Raw genomic sequence first — 10,187 nt, forward strand, 5'->3', positions numbered from 1 at the left:
TCTTCTTCTTCTTCTTCTTCTTCTTCTTCTTCTTCTTCTTCTTCTTCTTCTTCCTCTCTCTCTCTCTCTCTCTCTCTCTCTCTCTCTCTCTCTCTAGTGAGCACACATGCAGTCTGGGGGAAAAAAAAACCGTAAACATAGAAGGAAATCTGCTCTTGATTCTTAACTGTGCCATATTAATTCTGCAAACGTAAACATGTCACATTGTTTCTCTGAAGCTTGGTTTTCCCTTTCTACAATAGAGGCTGGGGCCAGGCTGCAGTGCAGTAGTAATACAATTAAATCCACCTGGGAGAAGTCCTGTCCTCACACTCAAGGACCTTTCTGACACATATGCCAGTGATCTGCACCAGCTAAGACTGGATGTGGATGGCAGCACAAAGAACCTCTTGGGGGATGTGCTCTCTCTCTCTCCTCTCTCTCTCTCTCTCTCTCTCGGAATAAATAAGCTTTACTTAAAAAGTAGAGGTTAATAATATGCTACCCAATCAAAAAAAAAAAAGAAGGTTAATAATACACTACCTAATCAAATGAGATCATATATAGCAAAGTACTTGGTGAGCCATAAAATACTATTAAAATATAAGCTAATAATAATAACATAAACATAATCAGATATGATGATATGATACATGCTATTGTCACTCACATAGCCTGCAGCTTTATATGATGTCAGTGATTCTGGGTGTGGTAGAGAAAGGACAAGGCCTACAAAGGAAAGACCCCTCCCCGCCAAGCATCAGTGACACTTCCAGGAATTGCTGGTGCCTACCTGGGAGACAGAACTAAGGCCAAAACTGTCTTGGCCCAAAAACCAAGAGAAAGCAAGAACGAACATAACAGCTAATCTTGGTGACCCAGTCTTGATCCCTATAGAACTCCTTTGGTGATTGTACACTGACAACTGTTTAGTTCTCCCCAGCTGGTTCTGCAGGCCCTTAGGAACCAGAATGTTGGGTAGAGGCAATGCCTGGATTTGGGCAGTCACTCTGTCTCTCTGGAGTAGTGCATCCGCATATGGAAGAAAAGGAGTCCAGTCAAGACACTAGTGCATCCTGCTAGGGTGCATTAATGGAACTATCTCCCACAGGTTCTCTCCTCAAAGGCTCACAGTCCATGGAAATCTGGCCAACAGTCTTCCCGATCGACAACAGCTCAGCAGTGGTTTCAGTCAGAGCCAAGCCTGACTTGGAGTATCTTCACTCTGACTTTGCACCAAGAGCATCACATGCAAAAAACATTTGGAGCTGTAATTGGAAAGTTCATGCATTGGTCAGTCAAAAACATATTAGGTACGACTAAGAGGCATTGTGATTGCCCTGAAAGATACACACGGGAAGAAGGCATGACTATTGTCCTTAGGAAGATCCTACTCTGGGCCATGGCAGAGACACAAACACATTCTTATAAGATGGTGTGACAAGTGTTTACAGACCCTCCCAAGACATTTCAGTAGCAGCTAGTGAGAGGAGAACACAGCAGTGAGCAGAGATATAATCCCTGATTTCAGGAAGTTTAAGATTCACTAGGAAAGACAGACACTTGGCAAGAATATAACATTAGTAACAGAACTACAAAAGGAGAAACACATGTCCTCCAGAACTTCAGAGAATCTCACCCAGCCATGATCATTGTCCTAAAGATGCAATGGCATTCAATTAAACAGTGAATATGAAAGTGCTTCTTAAACTGTAAAGTGCTTTGTGAATATGTGCTGTCCTCTCCTGGGTGTTTTTGCTTCTCCTGCTCAAAGCTGGGGAAGTCAGAATATGAAAAAGCTAAAAAGGAAAGCAAACAACAACTGAGATATATTATTATGTGTAGATAATGCCTTACAACCACATTCCAGGTTGATATTATTTCACTTATTTATGGAGGACAGGAATACTCAGGATACTGACTATTACACCCAGGGTTAATAGTTCAGGGGTCAGACATGAAGGTCAGCCAGATCTCTCGTCATTGCTCTGTAGAAAACTAGAAAACAATGTCTCTTCCTTGGCGTTGCCACCTCTGACCTTCCCTTAGCTTTGGTTGTTAGGGAAGATACAGACTGACTCCTGGCCAGGATGCTGAGAGAGGAAAGAGCTCCACCCAGGAGAGAGCAGATAAGGAGGAAGGAAGTGGCTGTCTGGCAGAGGGCCCAGTCCCTGCCTCCTCTGTGAGGTTTGCCTTCATTCTAAGACTTTACCCTTGTGGGAAGATAAACCTGAATGAGCTGTGAGCTGAACACAGTTCAATGTGGGTGCACAGTGAGTGAACAGATATGGAAACTGAGATTCATAGAGAAGAATTGCCTGGCCAAGACCACATATTGGTGAGTGCCAGGGCCCTGTTGCTGAGGCTGTTGCTCTTTCTGTGCTCCAAAGTCCACCTTCCCCTGCTAGGCTCCTCACATCTGTGCTTCTCTTCCACACATGGGCCTCAGGCTCTTCCTCTCTAATCCATTCAAAATCTCTTCTGGGGCCAGCAGGTAGTGTGGTGGTTAAGGCACTGGACTCCCATGTGGTTAACTGTGGTTCAAGTCCCAGACCCAGTGACTTGAAATTCATGCCAGGCACTTGTGCATGCATGCCCAAAATTCCAAGACAAGAATGGAAGAGAAGGGATTGGTGAGTGTCCATCTCCCTTGGGAAGCAGTGTCTCACTTTCATTCTCTCTGTCTCTCTGTCTCTCTGGTGAGCTCATATACCCCATAACAAAAATCTATAAAAAAAAAAAAAAAAAAAAAAGGTCCCTCCTATCTCAACCATCTAAAACTTACTCACAGTTAAGCATTGTCCTTGCCTGGGGAATGTATTTGATTTGGTGGGCACTGACCTTCAAGATAGAAGAATAAAACTGTATTCACGGGGTTTCAGATTCAAGTCCCAAGAGGAGTCCTAGGTGGTGGTCTGTGCTGATGACTTTCTCATCTCCTCAGACGAGAGGAGATGCCCAGAACCAGAGTGGAGCTTGCCTTGGGTCACACTGCTAGAAAGCAGCAGGCCTAGAATCTGTGTTTTCTGGAGCCTTCTCCAGCGGAAGAGCTTCCTCGTGAGACAGCAGTCATGCCCCACATGATGAGGGGAAACTGGAGAGAAAAGATGTAAACCTGCCTTCCCAAGACGCACAGTGCTGGGGAGGAATTTTGGTCTCCCTCCATGAGTATTCCATGAGTCACCCCAGATCACTTGCCTAAGATCCAAACAGATCCCTCAGGCTCTCCGATGGCCTCATCTCTTTACCTATACACTCCCTGGTGGTGTGCCAGCGAAACACAATCTTTGACATCAGACTCAGACTTGGCTCTCAAGCTTGTAGTCTTAGGGAAGTCATTTCTTCTCTCTAAGACTCAGTTTTTATGAAATAATGGAAAAAATATTGCCTAACTTTTGCAGATTGATCTGAGAATAAACAAGATAGCAAATCAGAACTCATTGGCCTGTGCCTGACACCTGGAAGGCTTTCATTCAAGGTGTTTCCTTCCCCTTTCCTTAACCCCTTTCTTTTTATAATAATAGTTCAGAGTATTCTTGGAGTTAACTTAATCACGACAGAGCTATGAGGTAGACAAGACATTCTGCAGGTGGATTCTTAAGGAAAACTCAGGGTATTTCTATTAAAGTATGAGGGGGCTGCGCCGCCAGCCCCATTGTACAAAAGTTGAATGCTATGTAGAGGAAGCTATATCTCAAATGGTTGACCAGAATTCAAGTCCTGGATCCAGTTGCTTGAAAAACACTTGAGTGTCCAAGATCTTGATGGATTTCATGACTAGGCCCTGTTAAGGGTGTTCTTACTCTCTCTTTCTTTCTCTTTTTCTCTATCTCTCTCTCATGCACAGCCCCACTGGCGTACTAATTAATTAAAATACAAGGAGACTTCAAGGGACCAGCAATTAGCATAATGGCTGTGTTGCTGGGCTCCCACGTAGTTGACCGCAGTTCGCGTCCCGGACCCGGCGGCCTAAAACCCATGCCGGGCGCATGTGCATGCGTGCCCAAGATCCCGAGAGGAGAATGGAGGAGAAGGGATTGCGGCGTGGCCATCATCCCTGGGGGGTGATTTCTTGCTTTCTGTCTCTCTGTCTCTCTCTCTGTCTTTCCAGCGAGCACACGTGCCCTATAGCAAAAACCTCTAAAAAAAAAAAAAAAAAAGGAGATTTCAAAAAGGTTATGAAAGGGAACCAGCAGTTAGCATAATGACTATGTTGCTGGGCTCCCACGTAGTTGACCGCAGTTCGCGTCCCGGACCCAGCGGCTTAAAACCCCTGCCGGGCGCATGTGCATGCGTGCCCAAGATCCCGAGAGGAGAATGGAGGAGAAGGGATTGCGGCGTGGCCATCATCCCTGGGGGGTGATTTCTTGCTTTCTGTCTCTCTGTCTCTCTCCGTCTGTCTGGCCAGTGCACGTGCCCTATAGCGAAAAGCCTCTCAAAAAAAAAAAATAGGTAAAAAAAGGTTATGAAAAAAAATACAAGAAAGTGCAATTATTTTGATACAAAAAAATTGAAATCCATTCTTAATGTTTTCATAATACACATTTTCCACAAACGTTCTGAAGACCTCTCTCATGAGTTCCTGCTTCTTCATGACCATGTCATCTCAGAAGTTGACCCAGTTCGTCCTTTCAATAATGGGGACTCAGGATGATTGTGTTCTGGCCTTGCATTTCAGGGCCTCATTCCTGGGTCTTAGTTTCTTGCTTGTGAAATAGAAAGAGAGGACAATAATTCAGCAACTACTAGTTAAATATTTAAGGTCTTCTAAACAACAGATACAAGACTGAGTGAGGAAAGAGAGACCAAAGGGACAACATGAAAATGGAGGAGATGCACTCTCTGCTATGTAGAAACAAAAAACCCGGGTGTGGAAGCCAAGATACACACAAAAGGGAGCGGCCAGAGTAGGTGGCTGAAAGCAGAAACTTGGGAGTCAGCATGCAGGTTTGAATGCCCACTCGACCTTGGACAATTTACTTAATTAATCTGGAGCTTGATTCCTATAAAATGGAAATGATAAGAAGGTCAGTTAACAGAGTTGTTGAGATATACATATATAGATAGATAGATAAATAGATGCATACATATGTGTATATATACATACATATATGTATATATACATATGTAAAATAAATATAAAAATAATAAATATAATTCATAAACTTTTAAATCACGTGTGGCACACAGTAACAACCATGTAAATGTTTGTTATTTGAAACAGGTACACTGCATAGAAGGCAGACCATGATGGCACACTTTGTAGATGAAAGCACTTAATTTTGATTACTCAATACTGGTAGTATCATATCAAGTCTTCAAAGAGAAGGAGATCTGCAGTGATGCCTGTAGTAGCTTCCTGTTATATACACCTCCATCGCTGGAACTCAGCAAAATCTGTCAGATGTGCAGGCAAGGCTGGACTCAGACTTTTGATTCTATCTCCCCCTACTGTTCCATACGTGTAAAGCAAATGGGATGCTCCATCTCTGCCAGTATTGAGGAATGTGAAAACCCTATTTGAACACCAATATATATCATGAACAACTAAAAATCAAAATGATGTTAGGCATGATGGCATGCATATGTAATCCCAGCAACTCAGGGAGCTGAAGTAGGAGGACCACATGCTCAAGGCTGGTCTGGACAACACAGGAATACCTTGTCCAAAAAAAGCCAGACATGGTACCTATGGTCCCTGCTGGGAGACTGACTCAAGAGGGTTATAAAATAAAGACACCTTATTTATTTTTTTAAAGAAAAAAGGAAAAGAAAATAAAAAGACTCACCATATCCATTGGATTTAACACTGCATTCCACTTATCTATTTGTGTGATTATCTACCCTAATAAAAAGTAATTTTCTTGAGGTCAGGGACTAGGTCTGTCCTGAATTCCCAGTACCTTGTATTCAACAAATATTTATTGATTTGAATTGATCCAAAAAAAGGCAAAGTAAAAGGGTGATTTAACATTTTCTAGGAACTTGATAAAAGATAATACATTTATAACTAATTCAAATAAGTCAATAAGAACTTACAGCCTGACTCAGGAGGCTTGGACAAACATGTGACATGTTATAAAATATGAAGAAACAGCTGAGAGGAGCAGAGCTGGAGAAAAAGCCGGAAGAGAACACCTTGCAAGGCAGACATACTTGTCTGCTAGAGCCGCCATGATCAAACACCGCAGACTGAGGCTTATATGACAGAAAGTTATTCCCTCACCACTCTGGAGGCCAGAAGTCTGACAGCACGATGTTGACAGGAATGGCTTCTTCAGAGGTTTTCAGATCCATCTTCTCTCTGGGTCTTCAAAAGGGCTTTTCTATGCATATGTGTTGTCATTTCCTCTTTTAATAAGGAAACCACAGTCATATTGGATTAGGGCCCATCCTAATTATCTCATTTTAATTTAATGACCTCTTTAAAGACCCTATCTCCATAGGGCCAGCTCCTTCATGCCACAATGGTGAAACCTTGACCAAGAGAAGCTGGATTCCACATGGCAAGCACAGTTCAAATCCTGAGATTGGTCACCCTTAAAGCTTGTCAGCCCACATGTGGGGGTGCCCAAGATCCAGTGAGCTGGAGGACTGGAAGAAAGGGATTGTGGCATGACCAAACCCTGTGGAAAGTGATTTTTTGCTATAGGGTGTGTGTGCTCGCCAGAGAAACAGAAAGTTTCCTATGGGGGATGGCCATGCCTCCATTCTCCTGTCGGGGTCTTGGGCACACATGCACGTGCACCCGGCGTCAGTTTTAAGTTATCAAGTCCAGGATGTGGATCACGGTCCACCATGAGGGAGTTTAGCCACATAACCATTACACCACCTGCTGGTCCCTTCAAGGTTGGAATTTTAACATGAATTTTGGGAGGACGCACTTCATCCTACAATGAGTTTCCCTCAGGAACCAAAAGTGACCTTTCTGCTATCACAGATACCCATGGAGAGGGGAAGGAAGATGAATATGGTGGAAATAAACCAAGATTCCTCCATCCACGCCCCTCCTTGACAGGTTCAACAGATTTTGGAGAGTGGATAGAGATTATGTCAAGGCCTCAGGAGAAGAGAGGCAAGGCAGTTTCTGGAAAATGGGCTTGAGCCGTCTGCATCACAAGTACCAGGAAGTTAATCCCATCACGCTGCCTCTCCACCATACTTCAACCATCTACAGAAGCACCAAGAAGTTGTTTGATATGCCTTTGCTTACTGAAAGAGCAAAACCAGCCCAAAGACCACCACTTGACCCTCCACTCTGCCTATGTAAAGACTGGCCTAAACCGAACCATGGTGGTGCAGACAGTGAGGCATTGCTGTGCCATACTGGACCCTGACTTGCTGAAGGAGGATCATGGCACAGCAATTCTCTGTTGAGAGGAGAAAGGAAGAAGGAAAGAATAAAGGAAAGAAGGAAGGAAGAAAATAGAGAGAGAAGAGAGAAAGAAAGAGAGAGAAGGGGAGGGAAAGAAAGAGAAGAAATGGTAAGAGGAAGAGGAAGAAAGGAAACTTTTAAAAACAGAAAGAGGACTGGCCTAGTTATTCTAGAAACATTCTCTGAAGTAAAACGTTTTTTTCTTGGAGTAAAAAAAATCAGTATGTTTGGGGAAATAGAAGTGGATTTTAGCCCTTTCCTCCCCGTGAGGGGAGAGAGCTTGTTTTTCGTACCTCTCACGCCAAGTGAATTACCCACAATAAAATCACTCAGAGAAATTAGAAGGTGCCTGCAAGGAATGAAATGGATACACCATATCCCATTTAGACTCTTGATGTGCTGCAGAAAGTTAGAGGTCCATGCTGGTATGGCTGCCAGAAAATAGAACAGTGAGGGAGTGCTCGGAATGGCTTGCTGTATGCCCCTAGTTTGGGAAGCATTTCAGATGGTGTAATGGTTACATCACTGGACTCCCACGTGGCTAAGCAGCTCAAGTCCCAGCACTGGTGGCTTGAAACTCACACTGAGGGTGTGTGCATGTGTGCCTAAGATCCCAGGAAGAGAGGGATTGAGGCATGGCCATCCTCCTGGGGGGCGCTTTCTCACTTTCCCTCTCTGCTGGATCCAATTCAGTCAACAGGGTGAATAAAGGAGCTATGCAGAGGATAAAGAAAGAGACAGACACACAGTGTGGGAAGAGGGACTCAGAACCTCAAGGGTTGAAAGCCCGGGTATTTTATTTTACAGACAACTTAAACTATCTTAGGCAGGGAGTAAGGTGAATGTTCTCTACCTATACTGTGTGAGGAGCAGCAGGCTCTTGAAGAAAAGTCTACTCTTGCAGGCCATTACTGTTATCTGGGATAAACAATCCTTATGGTTCCTGGCAGGGTCAATGCATAGATTCTTTCCCATGGGTCTATCTTGAGATTAATGATCCACATAGTTTTCCATGCTGATCTCAGTCCAGTGTGCCAGACATCATGCTCCCAAAACTGTCCCAACTGGTTAATAAGCAATGTGTTTCCACATTCAATCTTATTTTCCTCTTGGTTACATTTTTTTAAAGATCATTTTATTTAACTTTATTTATTTATTTACCTTTTTTTTTTTTTTTTTTTTTTTTTTTTTTTTTTACCAGAGGGAGAGAAAAAATTTTTACCAGAGAGAGAGAGAGAGTGAGTGAGAAAGTGAAGACAAGCCACTAGATCCGGGACTTGAGTCACAGTCATATGGGAGTCTAGTGCCCTTAACCACCACACCACCTGCTGGCCCCAGTTATATCTTTATTCTATCATTTGGTTCCCAGCACCTCTCACTGTCTCTGTCTTTCTTTCCAGTGAGTACACATGCCTCCAAGGAAGAAAACCTCTAAGATACATAAATAAATAAATAATCCAACTGTACAACAGTATATGAAGCAGGATAAGATTTAAGCTGTGTTGTACTAAAGCCCTGAAAGTGACCAGAAAGCTCTAAAATCTGCCAGTGACATCATATAGCACAGAAGGAAGAATGAATATGCTGTAGCATTTTAAAGTATCTTTGTTGATAAGTACGTAAATAAATATCTTGTTTCCTGTCTGTGAAACACTGAGTTCAAACTTAAGTTTTCTCCAGAGCCATTTTGCCACTATAGTCAAAAGATCTTATTGATCACATTTATGATTATTGTCATCTCTGTAGTGACTCTCCACCCAAAGACCCTAGTAAATTATTTTCCTTACAAATATCCATTCTATTTCTGTATATATAAAAGAGTATTGTATTTACCTATGGTATTTGTATATGGTTAATACATCATTTGGTGAACTTTTTAAAAGTATTTATTATAGCTTCATATTTCTTCATTTGAAAACGTCTTTATGGTAAATTGTTTTCTAATTTTCTACATTTCATATTTACCCTTTATTAGAAGCTTTTCATATTCACTATTTTATGCTTTGTTCATAGACTAATGGAAAACTTCTTTTTAAAATAACTATGTAGTGATAGTTTGAAATTCATTATTAATCTATGAATGTTTATACAATTTTGGTCATTATTAAAAAGCATTTGTAGTGTAAATTGCATGGAATTCCTGCACATTGAAATCTCTTCAGAAAACAAGTTAGGTTAAAAAGTAACTATTATGGGCCAGTTGGTAGCATGGTGATTAAGGTGGTTGGATTCCACATGGTCAACTGAGTGGTTTGCGTTCTGGATCCGGAAGCTTAAAAAACACCATGCATGTGCGCTGGATGCCCAAAATCCTGAGAGGAGCATGGAAAAGAAGGGATTGTGACAAGGCCATCCCCTCTGGGGGTCCTTTCTCACTCCGCCTCCGTTTCTCTCTCTCCAGTGAGCTACACATGCCCTATGGCAAATTAAAAAGTAAAAAAATAAAATAAAAAAGATAACTATTGTATTCACTGAATTAAGTAGGTTAAAATTCCATACAATTTCATACTGTTATTTACATAAATAAATGCACATATGTGTACTTTGTCATTTTATTGTTTGGCTCAAGATCATCATTAATCCTAAATGACATCCATGGAACTATAGCAACAGCTAAATTTGAAAGCGAGAAGATAGATCTCAAAACCTAAAACCTGTTATGGGAGAGATCAGTGAAAATGGTGGAGTAAGTATCTCCAAAAGTCTTTCCCCTGTAAAAGTAATTTAAAAACTGGCACAAAAAAAAAAAAAACTGGCATAGATTTCAGAGTCGATTTTTTTAGAAAGTTGACCACTGTCAGAGTACCAGCCATGGAGTCTTAAAATCATGCCG

This window comes from Tupaia chinensis, unplaced genomic scaffold (genome assembly GCF_000334495.1).
Source record: "Tupaia chinensis unplaced genomic scaffold, TupChi_1.0 Scaffold000659_1, whole genome shotgun sequence".
NCBI lineage: Eukaryota > Metazoa > Chordata > Mammalia > Scandentia > Tupaiidae > Tupaia > Tupaia belangeri.